The 26681-nt window shown below is 35.8% G+C and overlaps 1 protein-coding gene and 1 non-coding gene across 17 annotated transcripts in view; one reads left to right on the top strand and one right to left on the bottom strand.

Annotated features, from left to right (window-relative positions):
- Positions 1 to 26681, bottom strand: part of CPED1 (cadherin like and PC-esterase domain containing 1) — a 310448-nt gene that overhangs the window by 101589 nt on the left and 182178 nt on the right. The gene's annotated exons all lie outside the window — the stretch shown is intronic.
- Positions 2496 to 2602, top strand: LOC123572553 (U6 spliceosomal RNA). The gene has a single exon (XR_006697125.1). It is a non-coding gene; the product is annotated as a U6 spliceosomal RNA (small nuclear RNA).

The following is a 26681-nucleotide window of genomic DNA, read 5'->3' as shown; positions in this document are numbered from 1 at the left end:
TAACATGGGGAATTACTTAACCTCCCTGTGCCTTAGTTTCCTCAAGTATGTAAAGGATAATCATAGGACTTACTTCTAAAGGTTGTTGTGGGGAATAAATGAGTTTCTGTAAAGCGTTGAGAACAGTGCTTGATGCATAGTTTGCCCTTTGTAAGTAATTCGGTGTTATCCATAGCATCAGTCACAGTAAAGGTATTAGTGGTACTGTTGTTATTTTTGTATCCCTGGCAGTACTTTCATGTGATCTCATGTATTGCTCATGATCAACAAACATTTATAGAGTAAAGCAGTAAGTAAATGAGCATAAAGTAATACATTTCAAAATGAGAGTCAATGCACTAATTTGCTATTACTTTTAAAACCTGCTTTAGGAATGCTCTCCTAATAGTACCAGGACTTATTGGGTACTCTCTAGAAAAAAAAAAAAGATTATTTTTAAGGAATAAATAAAGTAAAAACAAAGCTCTACTAACTGGAAACTTGTGGATTAGCTACTTTATGAAAATGCATTATTTTAGTGTGCAATTCTGAAGAAGTAAACATTGATCAACATTTATATTTGATATCCTTAACTGTAACAAAAATGCCCAAAATGAAAATTGAGTTCAGTCCAGTAATGACAACCAAATGGTGTTTTTTCAACTTTCCAGATTGACTTTATGCCCATTATCTCATTAAAGTTCTTTTGCTCTAATGAGCTAGACTTGTGGGAAAAGGTTTAAAAATAAAGCTGAAAAAAAGAGAAACTTTAGTGTGATCTAAAATTCGGTCTCATCTATTCTCTATCAGCGTACAGTAGCATGGGGAACTGAAGAAACACTCTTCAGCCTTTGAAAATCAACGTGCATTTCATAGAGAGCTGCTGCCTCTCAGTCATAGCATTTTCCCTGCTGTCTTATAACTACGTCCTGCACTAAATTTTACATGTCCCCAGACTCCTATTTAATTCTCACAGCTGGGAGACGGGACTAAGTCCAGCCAAATCTGTTTTCCTAGAGTGCCTACAAATCTGCCCTTTAATAATTTATTTTCTCTACTATAATGGTCTCTAACTAAGCTCTAATAGATTTTGCCACACAGTTGTGGCTTTAATCAGAGAAGAGAGTTTTATGGGTTTATTAATCATGCTCTTTTTCAAAAGCTGCTGATTAAGCATTTGCCTGACAGTTGAGAGCAGTCAGAAGGTACAATGGAGGCTGTCTGCTTACAGAGTAGCAGCCTGCAGGTAGCTTTCTCACAGGGCCCACAACAGACTGCATACAGCTAGTGCCAACTGAGCAGACTGAAGTTTCAACTCCCCCCAGCTCCTAGCAACAGATCGTTCTCAGCAATCTTCTCCCCACCATTTTATTCACCAGGACTATTCCAGCAGCCAATAGCAAAATTCCTTCCTGCTCTCCACATCCCAAAGCAGCTAAATTATTTCTGAAACTGAATGACATGCTTGGCAAAGAATGTATTCCACCCTGAGGCGCTACTTACAACAAGGTTTTCTTTGGCCTACTCAAGCAGCAGACCCACTAAACACCATCTCCCCCTGCCTTCTAGGAAAGCGGCAACCTAAGCCACATAGTCCCTTCATGTGTTATAGTCAAGGCACCAAGTAACAGCCAAACAACACAACAAGGCTTCCTGGACTCGAGAAAACCCCTATTTCTCCAAGGCCAATTTACAGCACACTCATAGAAATACACATTCAGACCAAACACCAACCGACTTTGAGGTTTTGTTAGAAGTCAAGACACCAGGAAGAAGTAGCAAGTAGTGTTTTGGAAAGAAAAATTAACTTATGTTTATTGAATTTTTTACACTGAAGATAAATGTTTTCCTCAAAATGCATATCTATCTCGAAGTCCTTCACATTTCTTACATATGTGTGGAAATTTCCCTATTCCCTTAGTGGTTATTACCAAGTAGAGAAGAGTGAAAATATCCTTGAGATGAATTCAGTAATGATTGGTCCATGACTCGTCTAAACTTTTCTACATTTGGTTCCAGAGCAAACATTTAAAGCGGTACTTCATATTCTCAACCTAGCATAGTGTGTTAGATGTACTTCTCATTTGACTTAAAATGATCAGACTTCTAAAATTAAATTTTTGCTAGAATTATCAATATTATCTATGTTGATGTATCTGTAATCACTAGAAAATGAGCAGTTCTTTGTTTCAATATGTGTTTTTGTATAATGAAAGGTGATTTAAAATGATAGTAATTAAACCATGGAAAGAATAAAGCAAAATATTTTTAAATTATCTTATGTTTTTTCAAAATCAAGCTGTTAACTCTACACAAGGATTTCCTGGGTTAATGTTATAGATATCTGTGTAGATATTTTATCATGTCTCTTAAAGGTCTGAGATCTTACATGTTTCTATTTGTATCTCCTCTTTTGAAAGAATTAATAGACTAGTAAACAAAACAGGAGACTTTAGTATGGTACTTTATACATTGCGGTATACTAAGCAAGAAAATCATAATATCAAAAACTAGTGGTGCTCGCTTCACCAACACATATACTAAAATTGGAATGATACAGAGAAGATTAACACGGCCCCTGTGTAAGGATGACATGCAAATTCATGAAGCGTTCCAAATTTTTAAAACAGAAAATTTAGCGTGGCATGGTGGAACAAGCCTGTAGTCCCAGCTTCTCAGGAGGCTGAGGCAAGAGGATCACCTGAGCCCTGAAGGCTGAGGCCACAGTGAATGGTGAAAGAACCACTGCACTTCATCCTGGGCAATGGAGCGAGACCCTGTCTCAAAACAGAAGAACAAAAACCAAACAACTAATGAGAGAAAGGGATGTTTTTAAAAACAGATCATATTAGTTCTCTCTAATGAATTTATAAAAATTAAAAACTTACTTTATGAGACATTAGAAAGTCCCAATACACACATTTGAATTCATTTCTGTCCTTCACATCATATTACATTTTTAAATAAGCAATGAGACGTACTGAGCTTAAAAGCTTGACAGATTTAACAGAAAACCAAAACCCCAAACCATACACCTGGTAAATGAAATAATCCTCAGTTACAGTCTTGATATGTTGAGATCATATATGCTCTGCTTCAATCACCTGAAAAAATGGTAAAATAAATCTATAGTTTGGTCCATGTTAATTAAATTATATTTAATCACCATTATCCAGATAGTACCATGAACACTTTTTACTGCTATCATTGCAAAATATATTATAGGCCAAGTACGGTGGCTTGTGCCAATAATCCCAGCACTTTGGGAGGCCAAGGCAGGTGGATCACTTGAGATCAGGAGTTTGAGACCAGCCTGGCCAACATGGTGAAACCCTGTCTCTACTAAAATAAATACAAAAATTAGCTGGGCATGGTGGCAGGCACCTGTAGTCCCAGCTACTTGGGAGGTTGAGGCAGGAGAATTGCTTGAACCCGGAGGCAGAGGTTGCAGTAAGCCAAGATAGACCACTGTACTATAGCCTGGGCAACAGAGCACATCTCTCGCTGTATATATAGATATATGGCGGGGGGGGGGGGGATCAGTGCTTGCTCATCCATGTTAATAGAGGCCATGACTGTACAGATAAATGAAGTCCACAGATGTTAATTTCTAACTCTTACTTCATTATAAACATATAGGAAAATACTTCCAATTTATTTCTGAGATTTTCTGTCGGGCATGTCTTAATCTTGTACCTGAGTTTTACAGGAGATGTGAAGCAGTAGAAATTTGACATAAATCAGAAGTAGGATTAAATCTTAACTACCACTAACCCTGGGCAAGTTACTAGCCTTTTAAAACTTTAAGTTCCTCCTCTGTAGAGTTAACAACGCTTACATAGTGGGGTTATTGAAAGGCTATGCACCTACTAACACATAGTAGTTGCTCAGAAATGACAACTTCCCTCATTTCCCTACTTTTCCTCCACCCTTCATTTGCTTCTGGCCCACTCTTTAGAATCTTGGAGGATACCACGTCATTGCTGAAATTTTCAGATAATCCATGAGAAGAAGCAATTAAAGGAGAAATTGAATTAATGTGATTTTGATTTTATTAGTTGCAGCAACCCAATAGGAATTTTGACACAAAAGAAAGAAAAGCTTTTATATCTACTAAACAAGCCTAAAAGGTATTAGGGTACTATAAATGGTTTATTTTTTCAACTAAAGTAACCCAGATTGTTCACATTTTCCGTCATTTAGTTTGGTATCTTTAATAAATGTTGGCCAGTCTAACAGTGCTCACATTTCACTTTTGGTTTCTTCTCTTTTAATTTTTTCATCAAACATTTGTTCATATGCATTGTAAAAACAAACAGAAATTAACCATAGCAATGGCTAAAATATAAACCACAAATTTGACTGAGTCAGCGGAGGTTTTTCTGGGTAACCCCAAAATTCCATGTCTCTGTGTATTTCAGTCCCTTTGTCAACTTATTACATGATAAATGAAACAGATCAGAAGAACAGAGTAAAAATTAATCCATCTTAAGAGTTCTATATGCTCTTGGTTGGATCCCTGATCCAAAAGGAAACCTGATCTAGGTTTTGAAAGCACTTTGGTGTCCCAGAATGATTTTACTTGATCAAGTTCCCAGAAAATACATGGTTCAGCCTGATGACAAATTGTCAGAAAATCAGTGGGAAAGTGCTCTGCTTCTCCTCAGCAGAAAACATAAAAATCATATCTATTTTGTTTGTCTTAAAATTTTGATATAAGAGTCTTCTCTTTGCCATCAGGCATGAATATTTTTATTTATTTTACAGTATGTGTTTTGTATTCAAGCGCATAAATGAATAAAAGATAGTTTTTTCCAAAAATTTTCTCTATCTTTTTGTTCTTTGCATATTCTCTTGACTTCTAAATAACTATTGGTCTGCTTTACCCCTCAAAACCTGACCTGTAGTTATTCAAGTTTGAACATAATGTGCCAAACATTTTGTTCATCATATTAAGCTATGCGTTGGGTACAAAGAACAACTTAAGGTTAGCTCTGGTACTCGAGGGATGTCCTGCTTGATTCTAGAGAGCACAGACACAAAGCAGCATGTACAGTCATGCATATCATCCATCTTATAGTTTGTATATTTATTCCAAAGTATTTGGAACCAGAGTGCTTTGGACTGCAGATGCTTTTAGATTTTGGAATATTTGCAGTAAATATTTACCGGTTGAACAGCCCTAATCCAAGAATCTGAACTCAATGTTCCAGTGAGTGTTCTTTTGAACCTCATGTCAGTACTCAAAAAGTTTTGAATTTTGGAGCAGTTCAGATATTGGATTTTCAGATTAGGTATACTCAAACTCTATATGCACACATGCCTTGTAGGAAAGAATGAGGGGAAATGGTGAAAGAATAAGATGACCCAAGAAAGAGCCAATTGTATTTAGGAAATAGCCAGTGGACATAGTAGTTAATAGTTGCAGATTCAAACATAATGTCAAAGTTTCACAGATTTCCCCTCTCCAATTTCATTCCTTTCCACTTCTGGGTCTCCAATTTACTCATAATGCCAGAAATGGGATCACTGCACAAGATATTTTCAATGTATTTGTAAGGTCTACTTATATCACTTATTGTCAAGGAAGTGTTCTGGTTTGCTGCCATCTAGACAAGAGATCAAACAACACTTTGATTAAAATGAAATATTTATTGTGGACTTAACTGTAGTGCCAGTTTGTTGGTAAGCCAGGGAAATAATGTTGAAGGAAAGTTCAAAAAATGAATTGTTCAAATAATAGCATTTCCTCTTTTTCTTTCTACCATCTTTCTCAATTTCTGTGATGAGCTCACCAATTAAAAATACATTTTGATCAAGGTCTGAAACTGATATATCTCTCAGAGTTTTGGACCCAAAATTACGAAAAAGAACCACAGAGGCATGCAACCAATAACCACCCAAATTTAAGTGAATTAGAACTTTTCTGTTTTGCCATGCTAGTCCGAAAGCCACAGGCATTCCACCACCCCAGAAGGATCTGGAGAAGTGATGGAGAGAATGAAAAATGAACGCAGATTGTACATAATTGTGCTGTCACATTCTTATTTCAATGGCCACAGAAAGAACCCCAAGTTTCAATTCAAAGGCCTCCCTAGCAAAAATAATATTCTTCTCCGCAGCCTGCCTTGTACTGGTCCTTCAAAATCATCTCAGATGTCACTTCCTCCAGGCAGTCTTCTCTAATACGCTTAATTGCAGACTGCAGGGTGTAGACTTATGGTATCCTTTGCTCACCAGGTCATGAATTTCCCTATAAATCAGCAAACTATTTGTTAAACTCTAAAAATGTTGTCTTTTTCTATGCTCAGTGTTTTTTGAAGAGTTGGATTGCGGTTTATATTCTAAAAGGTGGCAAAAAGCATGAATCAAACAGTTCTTTTACTTTTTTCCCCTGAGCACCTATCCTTTAATATTTTGGAACATTTTCCTCATTCCATTAATTCTCGATTTTGCAATGACCACATGGCCTTTACCTCCAAGTAACCTTGGCATTTATAGGCTAAAGGAACAATACTATAACAGCCAAGACTGGCCAGACAGGCTTTAAAACTCAGCACTGACTGTGGGATGGGGAAAATCTGATTTGTGTGTGTGTGACTTTTGTAAAATAATTTGTAACTTAACTTAGATGACTTCACTAGGATTTAATAAAATCCTGTCATCACATTCAGGTTTCAGATTTTATATGTTTGCTAAATGTGGTAGAAAAATCCAGAGCTGGTTCCATTTCTTCAGAATTTGAGAGGCTGCATTATTTGAAAGAGAAGTTTTTGATGGTCAAAAAAAGGATATATGTTTCTCTGATACTGGAAAATAAAAGTAGATAAAAGAAAAGTATTTTCTTAAAATTATTTATTTATTTATTTTCTAGTTTTCCTGAGTCTAGGAAAACATTGCCTCTCTAATTTTACTACAGTCAGAATTGAAATTAGTTCCTGAAAATAATATTTGGCATTAGGGGTAGTTTAGGGTCTGGAACACATAGGTCTGGAAGTGAGAAAAGCTTGGTCTTATCCAGCTTAAAATATTCAGACATACCTTTTTAAAAACTAAATCGGATAATGCCATGCCTTTCTCAAAATCACCCAATCCCCCCAACCCCTGTCCAATAAAATCTAGTCTTTTTTTTTTTTTTTTTTGAGACAGAGTCTCACTCTGTTGCCCAGGCTGGAGTACAGTGGTACTATCTCGGCTCACTGCAACCTCCTCCCACCAGGTTCAAGCAATTCTTTTGTCTCAGCTTCCTGAGTAGCTGAGACTACAGACACACGCCACCATGCCCAGCTAATTTTTATTTTACTAGAGACAGGGTTTCACCATATTGATCAGGCTGGTCTTGAACTCCTGACCTTGTGATCTGCCTGCTTTGGCCTCCCAAAGTGCTGGGATTACAAGCATGAGCCACTGCGCCTGGCCTAAAATCTAGTCTTTAGCATAGTTTGCAAGGTGTTTCATGATCTGTCTCCATTGCCCAACCTTTCTGTACCCATCTCATTGTTTTTTTTTCTCTACTCTCTATCTCACTATTTGCCAGAGTCACAATGCCCGCTCTGCTCACTGTTTCTCAAATCACCAGTGTGTGCCCACCCCAGGGCTTTTGCACTCACTGTTGCTCTGCCTAGGATGTGCTTGTATCAGATAGCTGAAAGGCTTCCCTTCTCACTTCATTCAGGTCTCTGCACAAATGCCACCTCATCAAATGGGCTTCTCTCACCACTATTACAATAGTGCCCCTTCTCATTCTCTGTCTTTTTATCTTGTTTGATTTTTTTCAGAGCACTTATCATTATGTGGCATATTGTATATTTACTTGTTAAAATTATTTAACTGTTTCTTCAACCCTAATGTAAATTTCACAAAAGCAGAGATTTTTGTCTTTTTTTGTTTGCTGCTGAGTTCTTGTTCACTGTTGTTGCCTGGTGTCTATAATAATACCTGACACTCAGTAGGCACTCAGTAAATACTTGTTGCAAGTATTTACATCTGTGGAATGAATAAATAAATCTTTGTATCCATTTGCTAAATTGATACAGAGTTAAGATGATAAAGTAGGCAATAAATACAAATTATATATTTAAAAAAACCTCTTAAGAAAGTAGAATAAGAGTATGGCTAAAATCACTGTCATTTATTTTCCAAAAATTGTGATGACTTTAAAAATCACCTATGGGCAAACTCTTTATTTTTCATAAATTGAGAGGCATCATGGTTAAATTAAGTTTTCTAACAAACCTGATATGGCTTGGCTCTGTGTCCCCACCCAAATCTCATGTTGAATTGTAATACTCAAGGTTGGGGGAGGGACCTGGTGGGAAAGGAGTGAATCATGGGGGTGGATTTCCCCCTTGCTGCTCTCATGATAGTGGGTTCTCATGAGAACTGATGTGTGGCACTTCCTCCTTCGCTCTTTCTCACCCTGTTGCCACGTGAAGATGTGCTTGCTTCCCCTTCTTCTTCCGCCATGATTGTAAGTACATTTACGCTTTCCAGCTGTGTTTCCTGTATAGCCTGCAGCACTGTCAGTCAATTAAACTTCTTTTCTTCATAGATTACCTAGTTTCAGGTAGTTCTTTGTAGCAGTGTGAGAATGGATTAATACGCCTTCATTGATTTTACAGGACTTTTTCATACTGGCTTCAAAGTATCCTTCATCTTCATAAATGAAGAGAGCTATCTTGGAGCAAGGAAGATGTTGGAAATAAAGGTAGAATGGAACACCATTATGTGAAAATATGTCTGAAGGACTCAGAAATGCCCAGATCCTATGATATAAGGCATAGTCACTACTCTGTTAGCAGCTCCTGAGATAATCAGACAAGGGATGATGACAAATGGGAAGCAAGGTTACTGTTGCCCAGGCTTGTGTCTTTGCCTCAGTTTTCTTTAGTAGTAAACCTGGCAGAGTCAAATACTCATGTGCAAGGAGCATTACCTCCCTCACCCAAGCTCAAATCCTAGTCTTCTCTTCTCTCCTCTTTACACCTTCTTGCCAATAACATAATGGCGTATCTGGGCCTCAGTCACTTGAGATGAGAAGGATTTTTCTGTCCTCATCTTAAGTCTATTTCTCAGAGAAATTCTCATATTTTACCACTACTCCCATTCCTTCTCAGCTTTGCCATGCCACACTTTCCTGATTTTCTTTCTTGTCCTTACTCCTCCATTTAAGTTTCCTTTTCTGATTTTCCCCTTTCCCCATCTCTAAATGTTATGATCCTCAAGGCTCAGTTTTGGAATCTTTTAGTTTTTCTCCTCACAATCTGTCTCTAGGATGTGTCATTCATTCCCACAAATGTATTTATTTTTAACGTTTTATTTGTAGAAAAGTTCAAACAAAACAAAAATAGATTAAATTTAGATTCAGTGACTATAGTAAACAATAACTGAATTGTACATTTTAAAATAGTGTAATTTTGTTGTGTGTGATTCAAAGGATAAATACTTGAAGGGCTAGATACCCCATTCTCCATTATGTGCTTATTTCACATTGCAGGCCTGTATCAAAACATCTCATGTACTATATATATATATATATATATATATATATATATACACACACACACACACACACACTAAGTACTCATAGAATAAAACAATAATAAATTTGGATTCAACCTCCATATTCAACAATTATCAACATATGGTCAATCTTATTTTATCTAAACTTCTACTCCCTGATTTCTTCTCACTGGGTTATTGTAAAGTCATTTCCAGATATTGTATCATTTCATCTATAAATGCTTTGATACATATTTCTAAAAGACAAACACTATTTTATATAACCAAAATACCAATCCAATTTAGAAAAATTAATAGTGACTTAATAGAAGCAAATATCCAGTGTTTAAATTACTTATTGTTTATGTTTTTAAACAATTGATTTGTTTGAATTGTGAGCCTGACTAAACGTGAATATTACATTTATTTAGGAAGTCCTGTGAACTTCCTCATTGCGTCATATCAAGAGGCATATAATGTTTGGTTGCATAATCTGTAAAATAAAATAAAGTCTATGTTTCCCAACTTTATGGCCACATTGTAAAATGGGGTGAGAGGGCACCAAGGCCTGAAAAGCCAGCTCATCCCTTTGTCCCAGCACGTTAGTAGAGATTTTATAATTATGGGTTGCAAAACTATACTTTGTTTTGCTTCTTAACTCTTCTATCACTTGCAAGTAATTTTCTCTATTAAATTTTTTTGAAAAAAGACCTAGAGTCTTTCAAACACACCTGCTCTTGTGTGTTTACTGCTCTTGGCTGAACTGCTTGATGCAGACAAGATCATACGTTTAATTTTGGAGATTATGAGGCTGAGGTGCCTTCAGATGCAAAGAACACAAAACCTAACACTCCTGCCATTACCTACAAAGCACATGTGATCTGCCCCCATCTACCTGTCCATCCTCTTCATATATCAACCTCTCCCTTATTCAACCACACTTACCACACTGGTCTTTCTGTTTTGTTTTTGTTTTCAAAAGTGCTAAGCTCTTTCTTGCCACAAACCTTTGAACCAGCAGTTTTCTATACCTGGGATTTTCTTACCTCAGCCTTTCTCAAAACTGGCTTCCTCTTGGTTAAAATATACCCTTCACAGTGAGATGTCCTCTGACAATCTTACCGACCTACTGGGCTCCTTACCATTGTTCATTATAGCAGCCTGCTCTTTTCATTTACAGCACTTAGCATAATCTGTAATTATTATATTATTTTTGGATCCTTATTTAATGTCTAGATCATAAAATACATTTTAAACTCCACAAGAGCAGGAGAGAAAAATCATGTCTATTTTGATGACCATTATACCCCTGTGGGTACCCACTGTACCCTAGAAAATTGCATCTAGAATGAATGAATGTGCTCCAGAGCCCAGGGGTGGGCCCAGGTTTGGCCAGTTTACAGCTTATGCTGCAGGGAAGCAGGAAGTATCAGAGCAGACCACACTAATGTGTAGACGCTTTTGAAGCACAATGACTCAGCACAATGGATATACGTTTAAACAAATATCCCGGATTTTTACCCTCTTGAGAAACTGGGTCACTAATTTTTTTCTCCTCTAGAAAAGACCAAATAAATTTAACCAACTTGAAATATGGGTAAGAAATCCAGCTATGGATTGCTTGATGAAACCAGAACCACTAGACATGCTAAAGGTAATCTTAAGATAAAAATATTTAAAGCAAATTTATAGGATGCATAGTTTTTTTATTTTTTAGGGTCTCACAAAAGACTTTCTTCAATAAACTGCAGGTATCTATAACATTTGATATTTGATTTTGATAATTTTGGTAGATGTGTGTATAATGTCCTATATGTGGAAATCTTGTAAGGAATATATATTATGCTGGTGTTCAGCTTTCTAGGCACCAGGAAATTAAAAAATTATATTGGCCCAGGGACAGCTTTTTCATAGATGCATAAAATATCAGGAATTACAAATAGAGCTATCAGGATTCATTTTATAATAACAGATAAGTGCTAGTGTCTCACACACATCACTCAAAAATTATTTAATAGATTTTTAAAGTTATGGAGAAAGCAGCTTACTATAAATTCCCATGCACACAATATTTAGGTAATTTGCAAGTATTGAAGTAAAATTTGAAATATATTTTACTAAAAACAGAGAAGGAATAAAGTGCTGTGGCAAAAGTATGGACAAGATTTGCAAATTTTTCTGCCTATCTGCTCAAAAGTATAAATAACAAAGTCTTGGATATAGAATAATTTTGGGAAGAGAAGCAAATGAAAGCAGATAAAACTAAATACTTTTTTTAGTCCATGTTTTAATGTCCTTGTGGAAGAACGGTCAGCAGAAAAAAAATTAATTATTATAATAGTGTTATATCCAGTTTATTGGATGTAATTCTCAATACTTTAATACATTATCATATATGACTAATTAGTTGTTTGCAAAACATTTAAAAGGCCCATGTCAGATTACAACCTGACCACCGAAATTTTCGCAGCACTTTGCTTCCTTTCTTCTCACTGGAATGAGTCTTATGGATTGTTTAAGCATAGAATTGCAGTTAGCAGCAGCATGCTGTGGATCTAAAAATCCATTAGGAAACTATGATAATTGGATTCATATCTGCAGTAGTAATTCATTCCTAAGAACCCCCAGTAGATGCAAAGTTTGCCCACGTTCACCAAGTGTAGTTGCTTGCTGAGTTTTGCACTCTCGAATTACAGTGCTTTGTAGAGATAGGGAATTAAGGTAGAAAGTTGGCATGTTGAACGTTATCTTTCTCCATCCACTTAATACTAAAACCTCCAGAATTACTTACTGATTTCACAGCTTAAAATTATGTCCTTAATTATTACTAATAAAACAATGATTTTTGATGCCTTATAGGCACAGACAAATATAAATGTTCACTAGACTGAAATTATAGCAAATGACATATCTCTATACAGAGATGGCAAAAGATGCAAGGAACAGTCCACTCACTTACTCTTTAGTAAATACGCCTATATATTACATAAATGACAATATGCCTTATAGGCATCAAGTTTTGTATATTGTACGTTAATATTTCCTATCTCTGTGATTTAATAGAGATTTTAGAATTAAAATTTAAACTTGTTTGGGGTAAAAATAGATACTTTAAAATAATTCTACGGTGAACGTCTTTCTATGCTATTTGTCACAGTCATTTATGAAATATATAGGTATATTTACTAAAGAGCGAGTGGAATGTTTCTTGCATCTTTTGCCATCGCTGTATAGAGATACATCATTTGCTATAATTTCAGTCTAGTGAACATTTATATTTGTTTGTGTCACTTAAAAATTTCCAGGAACCTTATACTGTTCTTCACACATAGAACTGATGCTATTAACCTAGAGAATTTGATTCTGCTTTGGGTCTCAGGGGTGGTGATAGGATAGTACTGAACCATACTTCCGCTTGCTCCCATTGTGAGATCATTTATGATAAACAGCGTCCATGTCTAAAAGGTTTTGCTGCAAGCTAGTGTGTGATTTAACCACAGAAAAGAGCGAGGTTAGTTTCTTCATAAAGAAATCTATGTGCCTGCTTCACTCTTCACTTAACCATAGGAATTACATGGTTCCAGACATAGCAACAATTATTTTTATGCTTTCAAGTATATACTCAATCCAATAGTGAATATTGTTCCCTTCTCTAGGTTTGATCAAGTTTACCTTGTTAAAGAAACTTAATTGTTTTAAAGAGCAAAAGTAATCTATTTATTCTACTATTCTCTCATCAATTTTCCATCAGTGAGAATTAAGCACACTTCTACTGCATCTATTTTACAATGATTTTTTTTTTTTTTGGTTATTCACCTGCAGTTCTTACTCTATTTTTATTGCCAGAATTTGATTAAGGCAATTGTGAAGTGTACACAGAGTATAACTCAGAAAATAGTTAGAATTATCTTTAATATTGTTAAAGTTGGAAGAAACAGAAAATTCACTCACTAGTTTTCTGTAGGAAATATAATGCAAAATTTATTAAGAGGAAAAATGAGTTCCTTCTAAAGTTTAGCAAGAAAGATTAAACACTATATGGCTTTTGATAGGTGTGGTGAAACTCAGAAATAATTAAAAGCAGCTTTAGGGTTAAATTAAAATAGCAATATTTTTTATGTCTCATTTATATGAAATGAAACAAAAATTTCAACTACATTGCTATTGTAACTGTTCACAAAAACTGTTGGTTTGCCCTCAGATTTTTCAGCAGACTTAAGACGCTCTTTTCCTCTTTTTATTAGAGGAATCTATCACTTAAATAGTAGAAAAAATGGCTAAATCAAAACTCCCACATCCAATTAAAAAATACAACTGTGGTTCTGCTCCCTTCCTTTTGAAAGAAAAGAGTCACAGAAAAGACGTTTTTTTGTTGTTGTTGTTTGTTTTTTTTTTTTTTTTGAGACAGAGTCTCGCTCTGTCACCCAGGCCAGAGTGCAGTGGCACGATCTTGGCTCATTGCAACCTCCCGTCCCCTGGGTTCAAGCAATTCTCCTGCTTCAGCCTCCTGAGTAGCTGGGATTACAGGCATGTGCCACCATGGCTGGCTAATTTTTGTATTTTCAGTAGAAACAGGGTTTCACCATGTCGGCCTGGCTGGTCTTGAATTCCTGGCCTGAAGTAATCTGCCCGCCTCGGCCTTGCAACGTGAAGAAATAATTTTTAAAGAAGTATGTAAAGCAGTCGTTCTCTACCCCCAAGTGAATTGTATGAATCTTTAATCATCAACACTCTAATACTATTTCAGTTACTAGAACTTAAACTAATTCTGTGCTTTATTCTCAGTTCATATTATAAATCAGCATTGAAAGCAAAATTGAAATCCTGAAAATTAAAATACATAGAAAACAAACATCATTATGTTCTTCTATTCATATCCAGTCCCCACTAACATCTGAGGTGTTTCACATAATCTAAACATTTATTTGAACAGTTTGCTATAACTATTCATCCACTTATCCACTGCTTATTGCCTGGTCTATTAGATCTGTGAGAGAACATGGAAACAAAATCTGTACCTTGAGGAATTTACAGAAGACTCTCAGGCTTCTGAAATACTCTGTGGACATCTGGAATTTCTGAGAGCATATACTGTCCTCCTCCCTTTCCTTGGGAAATCTTTGAGGTCAAGGGTCCTTTATGTTCTCAAACCTATGTTCAAGTTAGTATTCAACAAGTATCTCTTGGCTGACAACTATCACCAACTCTAGATTTCAAATGTTTTGAAAACTTTGAGGCAAATATTACTTAAAATTTAAAATTTTTATGGCCATATGTCATTTTATTTCCTGGTGACAGTTGTGAAAAAAAGAATTTCTATGCTGAATGGAAGCTTTACGTCTTCAGGGATAAAGCCCACTGGGTTGTCATAAGCCCAGTGATTTCTAGGCTCAGAGTTTAGATAAGCACTCAGCACTTGGGGAAAGTTTGTAGGTTCTACAGCACATAATTACTATGAATTATCTGACTATTAATAACTGCAATTTCTTGGCTGATTCATACAGTTTTGCAAGGCTTTGTAAAAAGACTGAGTTTTTTTTTTTCTTTGAAAAAGACAAAGATAGGAACTCAGGATAATAAATAGGAATAAGTTTTTTGAAGAAAAAAAATGCTAGCATAAAGGGGAGTGAGGAAAAAAGGAGGAAACTAATATTTCAAACACCTTCCATGTACCAGGCACAGTGGTCCTCAAGCTACATAGAAGCTTGTCTTGTCTAATTAATGCTCACAATAACACAGTGAAGTAGGTAGTATGATCTCCATCATAGAGACAAGGTAAGTAACTTGCCCAAAGTAATCCCAATAGAAAAGGGAGGACTAGAATCTAAGCCCAGACTGGTTAGCTGACTATGGAACTTACAATCTGACCAGCACTATTCCTTTGTGGCATGCCATTTCAAGCTACACTGAACATCAGTTGAAATAGAAGTCTCATCCTTAGAAATATAATGACACTCAATAACCACAGAACAAATAATGACAAGGAGAAATGAAAAGGGGATAGGAGGAAGAGAAAAAGGGAGGGAGGAAGAGAGGGAGGCAAAGAAGGAGGAAAGAAAGGAAGAAATAAGGAAATAAAGGTAAGAAAGGAAGGAAGGAAGGAAGGAAGGAAGGAAGGAAGGAAGGAAGGAAGGAAGGTTGGTTGCTGAAATGCCACGTCACTCCTACTATTACCAATTACTGTCTCTATTAAGTGAATTTCTTTAATTTTGCTAAGAGCTGGTCTGTTTTTAATGCAGTACAAAATACCTTAACATAGTCTACTAACTCTTCTGGCACAATTTCTATGAATTTTATATGTATTTTTTTGGGGGGGTGGGGGGAAATGTAGCATCATTCAAACTAAAAAAAAAAGCTCTCATTGAATCGAAGTGTTTAGCATGAGCTGACATATTCTAATGTTACTATAGCTTTTACAGTGGTTTTTATTGATTCTTATTGTCTAAAACAACAGAAATATGCAACATATTAGAAGGGTCTGGGGCATAAAAGTTTTATGAGGGAAGTAAGCTTGTGTGACAGCTGATATAGACATAAATGTCCCCCTAGTTTCCCAGGTTCATTTTGGAATAAATGTGACTTTTAAAGTTCCAGGTACTAGCTTCCTCTAAGAATATCTAATTCAAAACCATATTAAAAGTTGTGAGACTACAATATGCCCAATTAATATGCATCTAATATTCTTTGACTTAGAGTTATCTGACAAAAATATGCCAGCCTTGCCAGGAACTAGGTGTGTGATCTGTGGAAAGTCACTCAACCACTCTGTGTTTTATTTTTCTTATTTGTAAAAGGAGCTTAATAATTGAACCTTTATCATACTTTATGGATGACATAGGTTTTAACAATTTTACTAAAGGTTGACTAAAATGTTAGAAATCTATTCATGCAAGCAACAGTATTTGCAAACTTTTAACATTAGTCAAGCTGACATTTTGGTTATGAGATGATGAACATCCCTTAGAAAGAAAATTGAAGAGGACTTTTTATGGTATCTTGCTGATATACAAATTTTTTAAACATCTTATGGTTATCTTTAAAAATCAATAATGTATGTACAGATCACAGAGAATATTTTTTGAGAAATGTATTTCAAACAAATATCTTTAATTCCATCCAAAACACAATTGAGATTCTAATATGATTTAATTTTCCTGGGGACAGTCATTCTTTACCAACTGATATGTAAATATTTCAAAATTTCAGCTACTGGAAACTTCAAGTTACACAGTATTTTTTGTATTGTTCCCTCTACATAGAATATTCTTTATTCTTAGATGGTGAGTGAAATACTCGTAAACCTTACAGACTATCTGAAGAATATACTTGCATGTCAAGCAAACTGGGGAAACCATTCACCTTTTACAAATATATAAAGCAAGCATCAGCTGAACACCATTGTTTCTCTTGCAGTATGATCATCTCTCACACAAAAACAATAATTCATTTCAGAATCATCACACATCATCTCATACAGCTTGCTTGAGTACAATAGAACCCTTACTGTTGACTATTTCTTGAAAATGATGGAAAAATTATAGTTTAAAATGTTATTTTGTGAAAAAAGCCTCAAGTCCATTTAGAGGTGAAATAAAACCCAAATCAAATGTCGCACAGTCAGTTTTAACCTTGGCTGACCAACCTGATCTGATCTTTTCAGAGCATGCTAAGACGTATCCCAGCTAATCATTACATTAGTCTTAAAAGTAACTAAGAACATTACTTTTAGTTAGTTTTAAAAGTAACCACCTTCCACGTCTCAGGCTACACTGGAAGTATTGGAGACGAGGTATTAATTTTAAAGCCTATAGGTAGATCATCTAAAAATCATATTCTGTTCCTATCATAAAGGGCACATTTAAGTCTCTTCCTGTTCTCTCTTCATTTCTCCATTGTGTAGGAAAGAAAAATTCATGGAGCATTGAAAATCTCGGGTGGATAATAGTATGTGAAAGAAGAACAGAAAGTGTGTGCCAAGGTGTGACCCACTGGGAGAACCTTAGAGACAAGAGTGTACAGATAATGTATCATGTAATTCTAGATTTTGTCATGAATTCCATGATGCATTAAAATAATTATTTCAGGATATTATTGTTCCATTGGCTTCAAAATATAATGGAGAAAAACTAAGTAAAGAGCCTCAGAATTTTTTAAAGAAAATCAAATTAGCTACCACATTAAAAGTCTAGTTTTATTTCATTGTTGATATTTTCCCAGAAAAAAATATATTTCTAAAATCTGGGGAATTCATTTATGCGTTACCCTTTAAAAAATAGGAGAAAGGTAAAATAGACCATCAGCTGAAAACACTTGTTTCTCCTGCAGTGTGATGATAATCTACTCACATGAAAACATAATGAGTCAGTTTAAGAATCGTCACACACATCTCTTGCAATTTGCCCAAGTGCAAAACTGCTGGGAATTTGTCAGGCAGAAAGCTACATATCATCTGGTCTTTTGGACCACCATGTGATACTATTCCAAGATTCTGAAAATCCAAGCAATCTCATTCATTGAGAGAATAGCCAAATGACATGTAATTGGTGAAAGTCATACAATAAACAGAAAAACATAACAGTAAATCAGTTTTATACTTTAAAAGTGAAATTTTAGATCCCAGTGTGTATCACAGAACACAGTGCAATCATGGTAAGTTTCATTTTTTTCCCTTAAAAAACTGCAAGGTATTATACATTGTAAATAATTTAAAACGTTAAATGTTTACTAACAAAACTTCAGACTATCAAAGCAATATAATTTATTTGTCTTTGTGTTATACTAATTAAAATGTATTACTTCCCTTACTACTTTGTGACAGGGCTAAAGAACAATGACCTTTAATACATGTTGACTAAGAAACTAACTATAAACTGTTATGTTGGGTTTATGAGTCATTACCATTGAGTTGTTATTCAGCCTAAATCTTAAACATTTGAACACATTTTAATTCATTTAAACAATAGAAAATCAAATAAGGATATGAGCAAAATAACGCGATTTTCATAATTAAAGGCTTAAAGATATAGACACAAAAAAAACCTCTGTTACTGTTTAGAGGAAAGTGCCAGAAACATTCCATTCTGCACACTATTGTGATAGTACTTCAGCAAGGTCTGGGGAATAAATTTATCTTCAGAATAATCCTCCCTACCCTTTAAATTTATTACACATATACACTGGGATATAAAGGTCTATGTTAAGTTGGATACTTCCTGACGTGCTTTGCTTGACTTACTCCAGTCATCACTCTCTATTTCATTCAGTGCCAAACTTCTTACACAGTATATCTATATCCACAGCTATTAATTCTACAGCTATTAATTTCTTAGGCTTGCAGCCTATCGTTTGCCCTCACAATTCCAGGGGAATAGTTCATCTTAAGGTCTCTAACCTTCTAACTGACTAGGCCAACAGGTTGGCTCATAGTCTTAAACACCCATACCCCATCATTTTCCTGCAGGGTCTGACTTCACTGATCACTCCTTTTTGAAACATCTTTCACTTTTGATTTCCAACACATGGTACAGCTTTGTTCTCCTCCCATATCTCTGACGTTTTTCTGCTGTATGTGCTGGCTCCAAACTTTCTCCTACCTTCTAAATAGATTGTCTCCTTGGACCTCTTTGCTCCATCCTGTTCTTTAGGTAGTCTCACCTGGATTCACAGACTCAGTTATCACATTTATACCATTGACACCTGCATCTCCAACCCCAGTCTCAACATTCCCCTTCAGGTTTCAATTTAGTTGCCTGACAGCTCTGCTACATGACCTACCTGTATCTTTAATATTCAACTTGTCCTGTGAACATCCACATATTCTCTACAAGGTCAGCTCTTCTTGCTTTCCCTGTGTATTTTTGGAGGCACCCTTCACCCTCAGTCATCTAAGTTGAAATATTTCTATCATGCCTGACTGCTTTGGTTCTGTCACTCCCGGCATTCCATTCCTCCACTTTTGATTGGGGACACATGTACTTTGCCATTGTCGTGTAGGCTGTAACATCTTGCACCGTCCTTACCACCTGTCTGCACAACTTTTTTCTCCATGTTTAAGATTCATACGATTTATCGTCAATGGTACTTGAAGTGGATCTTTCTCATCAAGCTGTCCCCCATTCCCTGTTTACCTCCACATTACGGCACAAAGTTAATGCCCTTCACCATAACAACAACAACAACAACAACAACAACAACAAATACACATGTGTATAATAGGTGTAAGTTTCAAAGACCACAAACTTGGTGTGTACAATATAACTTTCTTTCTCTGAAAAGAAATTTAATTTCTAGTTAAACACCCATTCCTCAAGGAAGTCAGGATGGGCAACTTTCAGATGCTTTTTCATTCAGCAGCATTGTCTCCGATGCTGTTTTCCCAATATTCTACACTGTCATTTCTCCTCTTTTCACCAGTTGCTCGTTCATTGCCTCCTCCTCAGAGGCTGCATGCTGAAAAATGAGGGTGAGGTCCTCTCTGCTACTAGGTCCTCAACCTCTCTGTGGTTCTTCTGACAAAAAGATCTGCATTCAAGAGCCCCTCCTCATCAACACTTCCTAACGCCTACCTCCTTTTCTTCCCCATTGCTTTTTCTTTCTGTTCTCCATCAGAGAACTGTAATATCTTAGGGATGACAGTAAGGGATTAATTCCTACAATCCTTTCCTGTAGGGAAGAATCCAGATTATCAAATGGACTTTATTTTCTTACTTGCATTCATGCTATAACAACCTTACCCCCAGTCATAAGTATAGAACACAATAGATGCTGGGGTAGAAGGAAAAAGGGGGAAAGAAGCATAGCTTATTAGAAAATGTCATGTCATGACATTATAAAGCAGAACTTAAAGACCACTTCAGAGAGGATTATTGCCAAGCTGCAGTACAGCACTTTCTCCTCACTGCTCTTTAGTAGGAACTAGCCGTTTGCACTATTATATGTGTGTGTAACTCTTTATAGAAAGAATCATTTTAGGTAAATATATGGGCAATATATGCATTTTGTTTGGCTTGTACACAATATATGCATTTTTTCTGGCTTGGCTTAAACCTTTAAAAAGTGTTTTTTAATTGAGAATTTTCACATAAAATCCACATTTTTTGCTTTTTAAGAAAGGTATAAAAAAATTGGCAATATCAGGAACTTGTACAAAATTGGCTTAAACAGAGCTTGTAAAGTTGGATAGAGAAACATGGTGAGTAGGCAAGGAGACAGAACTAATATCAACTAAACACTTTCTGTGAGCTCGACAACTGCACACACGAACACATACATATACCACTGAACCCTTGAAGTTAGGGAGGTAAGATGTTATCATTCTTATGTCAAAAAGCTAGTAAGTGACACAGACGGGAAAGGAACCTGCATCTCTCTCATAAGGAAAACACTACTAAACCAGAAATGGCTAGGAAATAATGTAGTCCCAATGCATCTAAATCTCAGTGGTACTTTCCAGGAATGAGAATGTGTAGAAACCAACAGAGCAAACAAAATACCAAAATGTAAGCTACTGCCATTCTTTGCTACTTTGAAGCAAGTCTCCTCTTCCGCCAGGTTTCTCTTACTTCCTAGGCAGTAAAATTAAGTAGCTATAAGTCAGAGCATGACAGATTTACTTTAAAGCTATCAACAATTCTATACTTTGGCATACTTCTAGCACTATTATCACAGATGCTTCCTTTCCAAGGATGGCAGAAATCTCTGTGATAGAAAGAATATAAATAACCTGTATTTTACTGCAGATTGCCCTGGTCCTTTTCAAAATAGGAGAAAGCATACAATAAGTTACATTGGAGCAGCTCTTTCCACTGTCTCTGTAAATGCATAAAGTAGCATTTTCTTTTAAACAAAATCTGTTTGGCAAGATATACTTGCTTTTATATAGATTTAAAAATTGTCCTCTTCAGGGGAGTTTACACCGTTCGGATATTTTTGAGCTATTGTCATGACGTTCACCTTTCCCTTTGGACATATTTGACTCCTTTAATCATGGCTAATAAATCAATCCTTTCATCTTCTTAATTTTTCTTGCTATTCTCTGAACTCCATCCAGTTGGCTTATATGTATTTAGTAATGTGCAAACCAAAACTAAACGTAATATTCCAACTGTGCCTTTTTTTTCAGTATTACAAAGGTGATAGTTTAAAAGCTATTGATTCCCTGTAAAACATGTTTTTTTTAAAAAAAAAATGTAACCAGAGGAAATGAAAGGAAATAGTGAGAAATAAATAGTAAGGACTCCTATTAATGTTGCAACTTTGTGATTTATTTAGGGATATTCCCTGATTTCAATTATAGGAGGCTTATTACCATTAGTTATTTAACTAACTATGCAATTCAAGTTATTTCCAGAGTTTTTTTCCCCCCCAACAGGGAGGAGGGAGGGATATTATTTGTCTATTGTTTTTAGCACATAAAACTCTCGAGTTATTTCTTTAAACCTATCCCGATGCCCAGAGTCCCGCTAGTATTAGACTAATTCCTTAAGTAATTTACACCTGCCTGTCCTACTAAATCACCAAGGGGTATACATTCCAGACTGTCCGTTATAGAAGGGCACTCGCCTCAAGTTAATTTGCTGTTTCTTGAACCCCTGCTACCACTGTTTCTCTGAAAAAAAAAAAAAAAAAGAACCATATCCCTTGATCCAGCTGCCTTGCCTGACAAATCTATTTGTCATTGAAAACTGCTGCAGAGCTTCTCTTGTCCTTCACTGGCTCACTCTGGTGCCAGCCTCAGCCTTCCTCTGTCGCTCTGTCTTACAGTGGGTCAGCAGCCTTGTTGTACTGAAAAGTTCCAAAATGTGGTGTTGTTAATTCACAGTTTATTTTAACTGAAAAATTCGACCTTTGTTTTAAAGATAATTCATCTTCAATCTTGGAACTTCCTTGAAATATTCCCATTTGAATTCAAGAAACAAAAGTGTTACTTCAGTAATAACACTGATGCTTTTTAGCTAAGGTAGAATAGAAGACTGGCTTTGAGTACAAGATTCTGGAACCAAACTACCTACATTTGAAAGCCATTCCATCAACTATCCTGTGTAATGAGACACTTAAGTGCTCTCTGCCTCAGTTTCTGTCACAATAAAATGGGGATTTTATAATTTTGAAGTATGTTCCTTTAATATCTAGTTTATTGAGAGTTTATAACATGAGGAGAAGTTGAATTTTATTGAAAGCCTTTTCTGCATCTCTTGAGATAGCCATCTATGACAAATCCACAGCCAACATCATATGGAATGGAGAAAAGCTGGCAGCATTCCCCTTGAAAACTGGCACAAGGCAAGGATGCCCTCTCACTACTTCTATTCAACATAGTATTGGAAGTCCTAGCTAGAGCAATCAGGCAAGAGAAAGAAAGATCATCCAAATAGGAAGAGAGGAAGTCAAATAATCCCTGTTTGCTGACAACACGATTCTATATCTAGAAAACCCCATAGTCTCAGCCCAAAAGCTCCTTTAGCTGATAAACAACTTCAACAAACTCTTGGGATACAAAATCAAACTCTTGGGATACAAAATCAACATACAGGAATCACTAGCATTTCTCTACACCAAGTACAGACAAACTGAGGACCAAATCAGGAACACAATCCCATTCACAATTTTCACTGAATAAATTACCCAGGAATACAGCTAACCAGGAAGGTAAATGATCTCTACAATGAGAATCACAAAACACTGTTCAAATAGATCAGTAATGACACAAACAAATGGAAAAACATATCATGTTCATAGATCAGAAGAATGAATATTGTTAAAATGACCATACTGTCCAAAGAGGTTTCCAGACTCAACACCACTGCTATCACACTACCAATGATATTCTGCATAGAACTAGAAAAAACTATTTTAAAATTCATATGGAACAATAAAAAAAAGTCCAAATAGCCAAGGCAATTGTAAGCAAAATAAAAAAAGCTGGAGACATCATGTTACCTGACTTCAAACTCTATTATAGGATTACAGTAACCAAAACAGCATGGTACTGGTACAAAGACAGACACATAGACCAAAGGAACAGAATACAGAGCCCAGAAATAGGACTACACACCTGCAACTATCTGATATTACACAAAGCTGACAAAGAAAAGCAATGGGGAAAGGAATACTTATTCAATAAATGGTGCAAGGATAACTGCCACCCATATTCAGAAGATTGAAATTGGACCCTTTCCTTACACCATATACAAAAATCAACTCAAGATGGATTGAAGACTTGAATGTAAAGCCCACAACTGTTAAAACTCTGGAAGGCAAACTAAGCAATACCATTCTAGGGGTAGGAATGAGCTACAATTTTATGACGAAGATGCCAAAAGCAATTGCAACAAAAGCAAAAATTGACAAATGGGATCTAATTAAACTTAAGAGCTTCTGCACAGGAAACAAAACTATCAACAGAGTAAACAGACATCTCACAGAATGGGAGAAAATATTTGCAAACCGTGCATCTGACAAAGGTCTAATATCCAGCATCTATAATGAACTTAAATTTACAAGGACAAAACAAATCACCCCATTAAAAAGTAGTCAAAAGACTTGAATACATACTTTTCTAAAGAAGACAAGCCAACAATCATATGAACAAAAGCTCAATATCATTGATCATTAGAGAAACGCAAATCAAAACCACAATGAGATACCATCTCACACCAGTCAGAATGGTTATCATTAAACAGCTGAGGAATAACGCATGCTGGTGATGTTGTGGAGAAAAAAGGAACATTTATAAACTGTTGGTGGGGATGTATATCAGTTCAATCATTGTGGAAAGCAGTCAGGCAATTCCTCAAAGAGCTAAAAACAGAGGGGCAGTTTGACCCAGCAATATCATTACTGGGTATATACCTAGAAGAATATACATCATTCTACCATAAAGACACGTGCATGTGAATGTTCATTACAGCACTATTCACAATAGCAATGACATGGAGTCCACTTAAATGCCAATCAACAACAGACTGGATGAAGAAAATGTGGCATCTACACACCATGGAATGCTATTTAGCCATTAAAAGAACAAGATCATATCTTTTGTAGGAACATGGATGGAGCTGTTCCTAATGCAGGAACAAAAAACCAAATACCACATCTTCTCACTTACAAGTGGGAGCTAAATGATGAGAACTCATAGACACAAAGAGAGGAACAATGGACACTGGGACTTACTTGAAGGTAGAGGATGGTAGACAGGAAAAGAGCAGAAAAGATAACTATTGGGTACTAGGCTTAGTAGCTGGGTAAGGAAATAATCTGTATGACAAATCCCTGTGACACGAATTTACCTATGTAACAAACCTGCACATGTACCATGAACCTGAAAGCTAAAAAAAAAAAAAAAGGGATTATTAATAATAGTATCTATTTCACAGGGTAGTGACAGTAAATGAGTATGGACATGTAGACACTATTATTTTCTTATAATTATTTTGTATTATTTTGTTACAGTTATAATTTAGTTACAAGCACTACTGAAGAACTGCCAATTCATTGAGCCAAATGATAAGATACCAACCCCCTTTCAGCTGCCCAACAAAAATGGTCTCTGCCTTTAAGGATGTTGACTTCTAGATAGAAATTCAAATAGGAACACACACAAAGATGACGATCATAGGGCAGTAGACATGTGTTCTTCAGAATCTTTCATTCTGAATAAACTTTGAAGCTATTAATCACTGGACATCTGTAAGCTGCCAATGCTAACTCTATCTTATTCTTCTAACCCTTCTTCATAACCAGCTGGATCTGTCCTTACATTGAGCAATTAATCATATGCATTTACTCTAGGTTTCCTTAATTTATACCCCAGTTGGGATCTGATTTTTTAGCAGAATTAGACATGTAATACCAAAGTCCTAAAATATACAAGTTTGAACTAATACATCTATCTATCTATCTATCTATCTATCTATCTATCTATCTATCTAATCTATCCATCCATCCATCCATCCCTTCATCCATCCATCCATCCACCCACCCATCCCTCCATTCATTCATCCATCCACTTATGTCAGGTCTTCCTTATGTTTTAAAAGGGCAGACACATAAATCAAAATTCTGAATGAAAACATACCATGTTTTTAAAAATATTTTATTTAAATTGGTTTACCTTTCTAGGAGAAAGCAGCAATCTATAATCTTTAAGTGTCATGTGAAGTTTATTAACTATATTAAAGGATGAAAAACATCTCTAGTTCCATGTCAAAATAAAAAAAATAAAAAACATTAAGAGCATTTCAGTCAGGACAGGGTTAATGAAACTGTGTGACAGAAAAATATTCTTGGATTTCAAATCTGCTTAGCATTGTAAACTAAGCACTAGTTTTATAGAAAAATCATCACTTATCTGTAATACTATAAATATATGTCTCTCCAAACATTCAAGCTATAAGATATTGATTACTACCTATCCAGCACAACCTATCCCGGGGTAGACCTAATGACCCTCAGCAGTGTACAAAGAGAACTGAGACTTACCAGGGGATGTGATCTGTGAGTGATCACAAGCTGTTTGACCTTCTGTGGGTGACCACAAGCTGTTTGACCTTGACAAGTTATTTTACCTTTCCTGCCTTCCAGCTCTATTTCACCAATCTATTTTATATAGCTGTTGTTAAAAGCCACCTCGGCACCTTCCTATTCAGAGTAGGGTACAAATAAATGGATTTTTAAAAGAGAAAGGAATTCGAACCAAGATTTTCTGATTCTAGATTCCAAAGTCATAGTTGAAAATATATTATTGCCCATTTGAAACCAATTTAATAGTTGCATATTCACTGATTTTACAATGAATTCATTTTAATTTAGGAAAGGTTAAATCAAGATATCCAATTCCTAGGCATTGTTAGATTTAAAAACAGTACGAAATACCCATTTATCTATTGTGGTAGGAATACACAGGATGTGTTTACAGGAAATTAGGAAAAGTCTGGGAAAGAAAATATTCGGGGTTTTTCAAATATTTTCATAACATTACTTTATGAATGAGACTTACAAAGATGATTCAACTAGGCTGTAATATATTATGTTTAATTACATGTTTAGGTTCCAGGGAAACCACTCGGGGGACAGGCTCAGGAGATGTTGGGGCTGGTATGTAGATAGAACAGCACTGTATATTTTTAAAATGCTTTCTTCTAGTGACATCTGCAATCATATGAATAAAAGCAGAATTGGGAAAATGGTATGTTGCCAATGAA

The sequence above is a fragment of the Macaca fascicularis genome, chromosome 3, assembly GCF_037993035.2.
Source record: "Macaca fascicularis isolate 582-1 chromosome 3, T2T-MFA8v1.1".
Classification (NCBI taxonomy): Eukaryota; Metazoa; Chordata; class Mammalia; order Primates; family Cercopithecidae; genus Macaca; species Macaca fascicularis.
The sequence above is the reverse complement of the archived record's forward strand: the minus strand, read 5'-3'. Positions and strand labels throughout refer to the sequence as shown.